Here is a 6187-nt window from a genome sequence, read left to right on the forward strand (position 1 = left end):
ACATTCAGAACAAAATGTTGTTTTTACAAATGTTCATGTAAGCAACAAATATTGGATTTTTAAACGGGTCAGACTGAAAGGTAAACTGTCAGGCTGGAGGGAGGTTTCTAGTGGAGTTCCTCAGGGACTGGTTTTGGGACCAATCCTATTTAATTTTTTTATTACTGACCTTGGCACACAAGTTGGGAATGTGCTAATAAAGTTTGTGGATGACACAAAGCTGGGAGGTATTGCCAATACAGAGAAGGACCAGGATATCATTCAGGAAGATCTGTATGACCTTGCAAACTAGAGTAAAAGTAAGAGGATGAAATTAAAAGTGAAAAGTGAAAGGTCATGCATTTAGGGATTAATAACAAGAAGTTTTGTTATAAGTTGGGTACGCATCAGTTGGAAGTAACAGAGGAGGAGAAGGACCTCAGAGTATTGGTTGATCACAGGATGACTATGAGTCACCAATGTGATATGGCTGTGAGAAAAAGTGAATGGAGTCTTGGGATGCATCAGATGAGGTATTTCCAGTAGAGATAAGGATGTGTTAGTACAGTTATACAAGGCACTGGTGAGATCTCATCTGGAATACTGTGTGCAGTTCTGGTCTTTCATATTTAAGAAGGATGAATTCAAACTGGAACAAGTACAGAGAAGGGCTACTAGGATGGTCTGAGGAATGGAAAACCTATCTTATGAAAGGAGACTCAAAGAGCTTGGCTTGTTTAGCCTAACCAAAAGAAGGCTATGGGGAGATATGATTGCTCTCTATAAATATATCAGAGGGATAAATACCAGGGAAGGAGAGGAATTATTTAAGCTAAGTACTAATGTTGACACAAGAACAAATGGATATAAACTGGCCATCTGGAAGTTTAGACTTGAAATTAGACGAAGGTTGCTAACCATCAGAGGAGTGAAGTTCTGGAACAGCCTTCCAAGGGGAGCAGTGGAGGCAAAAGACATATCTGGCTTCAAGACTAAGTTTGATAAGTTTATGGAGGGGATGGTATGATGGGATAGCCTAAGTTTGGCTATTAATTGATCTTTGACTATTAGCAGTAAATATGCCCAATGGCCTGTGATGGGATGTTAGATGGGATGGAATCTGAGTTACTACAGAGAATTCTTTCCTGGGTGTCTGGCTGGTGAGTCTTGCCACATGCTCAGGGTTTAGCTGATCGCCATATTTGGAATTGGGAAGGAATTTTCCTCCAGGGCAGATTGGCAGGGGCCCTGGGGGTTTTTCACCTTCCTCTGCAGCATGGGGCATGGGTCACTTGCGGGAGGATTCTCTGCACCTTGAAGTCTTTAAGCCATGATTTGAGGACTTAAATAGCTCAGATATAGGTTTGGGGTTTGTTACAGGAGTGAATGGGTGAGATTCTGTGGCTTGCATTGTGCAGGAGGTCAGACTAGATGATCATAATGGTCCCTTCTGACCTTAAAGTCTATGAGTCTATGAAAACAAAATTTGAGACTGAATTCAACAAATAGCTTTGCTTCAGTTCTTCCTGCTCTTTTTGACAGACAGTGACTCTTTGTGAATGATGCTTATGTTGTACCAATGATAAATGTATGAGCTTCCCTACTGTGCAACAGCCAGGATTTGTCTGGTTTGGTTCATGCTAAGAATATCCAAATATAATCATGACATCCTGCGTTTCAAGGGAAAGAAGTAGTTTTTTTTTCTCCAGTGAAAGCATCTTAGTTGGCTGTTGTGGAATAGAAAACCAAACAGAAAAAATCAGAAAGTAATTTTGCATATGTTATTAGATGAGAAACATAATTAGGTAATGATGTTCTGTAGGACAAGAGCTTTCAAGTCACAAGGCATATCCTCCTGGTGAAGCGTGGAGATTTGGTAAATGAGACATGATACAAAGCTAAAATATCTCTGAAATACATATTCATAGCTTCCTCTCCCTTTTTTCAGGTCCTGTAGAAGTGGCAGAATCTGCCTCTAGAAGTTTCCTTCTGCTTCCCGATGTCGTGCACTAAGATCAGAAATGGCAGGAGTGGCCAGCTGGACTCACCACATCCTCCTCCTTTTCTGTTCTGAAGTCCATGAAGGCCTGCAGCACTAATCACAGTGGGAAGGCAGCTGAGAGAAGTATGAACATGAAGGTGACAGCAAAGCTGGGGAGGAATAGCTCAGTGGTTTGAGCATTGGCTTGCTAAATCCAGCATTGTGAGTTCAGCCCTTGAGAGGGCCACTTAGTGGCAAAATCAATACTTGGTCCTGCTAGTGAAGGCAGGGGGCTGGACTCGATGACCTTTCAGGGTCCGTTCCAGTTCTATGAGATAGGTATCTCTCTCTCTCTCTCTAAGGCAGTAGTGCAAGGAACGAGAACCACAGAAATAAAATAGAGAAGGAAATGCTGAATAGGCAACACAGCCAGACACGTGAATTTCCATGCTCTGAATATGAGTCCAACAATCACAGTGTGTGTTGTGTTACCACATTTAGGCAAATGATGGCTTGAGACCATGGAATCTGAAGAGACATCTCATCTAAGCACCCAGAGTCTGTGGGGAGGGTGGAAGAGATTAGTTTGGCAGGAACAAGAAATGAAAAGTCAGCGGTAGCAGGGTAATTGCCCTGCTCCTGTGTTAAAGGGCTTAGAACAGCCCAGGAGAGGGCTGTGATTGGGGAAGTAGCCCCAGCTAAGGCCATGCCCCAAACAGAACACAGGTGGCCCTTATAAAAGGGCTATGATCCAGGCACTCTGCAGCCTGTTCTACACTACAATTTTAGGTCAAATTTAGCAGTGTTACCTTGAATTAAGCCTGGACCCGTCCAACGACGAAGCCCTTTTTTTCGACCTAAAAATGCTCTTTAAATCGATTTCTTTACTCCACCTCCAATGAGGGGATTAGCACTTAAATCGGCCTTTCCAGGTTGAATTTGGGATAATGTGGATGCAATTTGATGGTATTGGCCTCCGGGAGCTATCCCAGAGTGCTCCATTGTGACCGCTCTGGACAGCACTCTCAACTCAGATGCACTGGCCAGGTAGACAGGAAAAGGCCCACAAACTTTTGAATCTCATTTCCTGTTTGGCCAGCGTGGCAAGGTGCAGGTGAATGCAGATCTTATCTGCAGAGGTGACCATGATGGAGTCCCAGGATCACAAAAGAGCTCCAGCATGGACTGAACAGGAGGTACGGGATCTCCTCGCCATATGGGGAGACGAATCTGTGCTGGCTGAATTCCGTTCCAGTAAATAAAATGTCAAAACATTAGAAAAAGTCTCCAAGGGCATGTAGGACAGAGACCATAACAGGGATGCACAGCAGTGCCGCGTGAAAATTAAGGAGCTAAGGCAAACCTATGTAAAAACCAGAGAGGCAAATGGCCACTCTGGATAAGAGCCCTGAACATGCTGCTTCTATGATGAGCTGCATGCCATGCTAGGGGGTGCAGCCACCACTACCCCAACCCTGTGCTTTGACTCTGTCAATGGAGAATTATGCAACACGGAAGCGGGTTTTGGGGACGAGGAAGATGGTGATGAAGAGATTGAAGATAGCTCACAGCAAGGAAGCAGAGAAACCAATTTTCCCAACAGCCAAGATACGTTTTTCAACCTGGACCTGGAGCCAATAACCCCCGAACCCACTCAAGGCGTGCTCCCGGACCCTGAAGGTGGAGAAGGGACCTCTGGTGAGTGTACCTTTGTAAATATTACACATGGTTTAAAAGCAAGCGTGTTTAATGATTAATTTGCCGTGGGATTCGCGGCCAGTACAGCTACTGGAAAAGTCTGTTAACGTGTATGGAGATGGAGTGGAAATCCTCCAGGGACATCTCCATAAAACTCTCCTGGATGTACTCCCAAAGCCTTTGCAAAAGGTTTCTGGGGAGGGTGGCCTTATTCCATCCGCCATGGTAGGACATTTTGCCACACCAGGCCAGTAGCACGTAGTCTGGAATCATTGCATAACAAAGCATGGCAGCGTATGGTCCCGATGTTTGCTGGCATTCAAACAACATCTGTTCTCTATCTCTCTGTGATATCCTCAGGAGAGTGTTATCATTCATGGTCACCTAGTTGAAATAGGGTGCTTTTATTAAGGGAACATTCAGAGGTGCCTGTTCCTGCTCGGTTGTTTGGCTGGGGCTGAACAGAAATGTTCCCCGCTGTTAGCCACATGGTGCGGGGAGGGGTGAAGCGTAAGTGATCTCTCACACCAAACCGGCAGGCCCTCAATACAAGAGGCAAAATGCAACCTTGTAACGAAAGCATATGTGCTGTGTAATCTGAACAGCAGGGTTTAACGTGAAAGAGTGTACCCATTTTTCTCTAAAATGTATCTTTTTAACCACTCTCCCTTTTCCTCCACCAGCTACAAATGTTTCGCCTTTGCAGAGACTAGTGAAGATTAGATGGTAAAAAAAATGCACTCAGGGTGAAATGTTCTCTGAGCTCCTGCTGTCCTCCCACACTGAGAGAGCACAGCAGGATGCTTGGAGGCAGACGATGTAAGAGGGCAGGAAAGCACGATATGAACATGAGGAGAGGTGGTGGGCTGAAGAGAGTAAGTGGAGGGCTGAAGAGAGTAAGTGGCGGGCTGAAGATGATAGGTGGCGTCAGCTTGCTGACAGAAGGCAAAAGTCGATGCTCAGGCTGCTGGAAGATCAAACTCATATGCTCCAGCGTATAGTTGAGCTGCAGGAAAGGCAGCAGGAGCACAGACTGTGTAACCAACAGCCCTCCTCCCCAAGTTCCATTGCCTCCTCACCCAGATGCCCAAGAACACGGTGGGGGGGCCTCCAGCCACCCAGCCGCTCCACCCCATAGGATTGCCCAAGCAACAAAAGGCTGGCCTTCAATAAGTTTTAAAGTTTTAAAGTGCAGTGTGGCCTTGTCTTTCCATCCTCCCCAATCCCATCTGGTGCTTCCCTCCTCCTTCACCCCTCCCAGGATATCTTTTTGTTACCCCTATTTGTGTGATGAATTAATAAAGAATGCATGAATGTGAAGCAACAATGAATTTATTGCCTCTGCAAGCGGTGATCGAAGGGGGGAGGGGAGGGTGGCTAGCTTACATGGAAGTAGAGTGGACCGGAGGAGAGGGGAGAGGGTTTCATCATGGAGAAACAAACAGAACTTTCACACCGTAGCCTGGCCAGTCATGAAACTGGTTTTCAAAGCTTCTCTGATGTGCACCGCACTCTCCTGTACTCTTCTAACCCTCCTGGTGTCTGGCTGCATGTAATCAGTGGCCAGGAGATTTGCCTCAACCTCCCACCTTGCCATAAATGTCTCCCCCTTACTCTCGCAGATGTTGTGGAGTGCACAGAAAGCAGTAATAACAATGGGAATATTGGTTTCAATAAGGTCTATCAGAGTCAGTAAACTGTACCAGCGAGCTTTTAAACATCCAAATGCACATTCTACCACCATTCTGCACTTGCTCAGCCTATAGTTGAACAGCTCCTGACTACTGTCCAGGCTGCCTGTGTATGGCTTCATGAGCCATGGCATTAAGGGGTAGGCTGGGTCCCCAAAGAAAACTATAGGCATTTCAACATCCTCAGTGGTTATTTTTTGGTCTGGGAAGAAAGTCCCTTCCCGCAACTTTTGAAACAGACCAGAGTTCCTGAAGACACGAGCATCATATAGCTTTCCTGGCCATCCCACGTTGATGTTGGTGAAATGTCCCTTGTGATCCTCCAGTGCTTGCAGAAGCATTGAAAAGTATCCCTTGTGGTTTATGTACTCGCTGGCTTGGTTCTCCGGTGTCAAGATAGGGATATGGGTTCTGTCTAGTACCCCACCACAGTTAGGGAATCCCATTGCAGCAAAGCCATCCACTATGACCTGCACATTTCCCAGAGTCACTACCCTTGATATCAGCAGCTTTTTGATTGCATTGGCTACTTGGATCACAGCAGCCCCCACAGTAGATTAGCCCATTCCACATTGATGCCAGTCTGACCTATAGCTGTTTGGCATTGCAAGCTTCCACAGGGCTATCGCCACTCACTTCTCAACTGTGAGGACTGCACTCATCTTGGTATTCTGGCGCTTCAGGGCAGGGAAAAGCAAGTCACAAAGTTCCATGAAAGTGCCCCTTCGCATGCGAAAGTTTTGCAGCCACTGGGAATCATCCCACTATGCAGTCCCACCAGTCTGTGATTGTTTCCCGGGCCCAGAGTCGGTGTTCCACAGAATGAACCTGCCCCATT

At 46.0% G+C, this 6187-nt stretch overlaps 1 pseudogene; it reads left to right on the forward strand.

Moving 5' to 3' along the window:
* Positions 1–2882: 2882 nt before the first annotated feature.
* On the forward strand, positions 2883–4857 carry LOC142046472 (uncharacterized; annotated as a pseudogene).
* Positions 4858–6187: the final 1330 nt, after the last annotated feature.

Source organism: Chelonoidis abingdonii, chromosome 3 (assembly GCF_003597395.2).
Source record: "Chelonoidis abingdonii isolate Lonesome George chromosome 3, CheloAbing_2.0, whole genome shotgun sequence".
NCBI classification, from domain to species: Eukaryota; Metazoa; Chordata; order Testudines; family Testudinidae; genus Chelonoidis; species Chelonoidis abingdonii.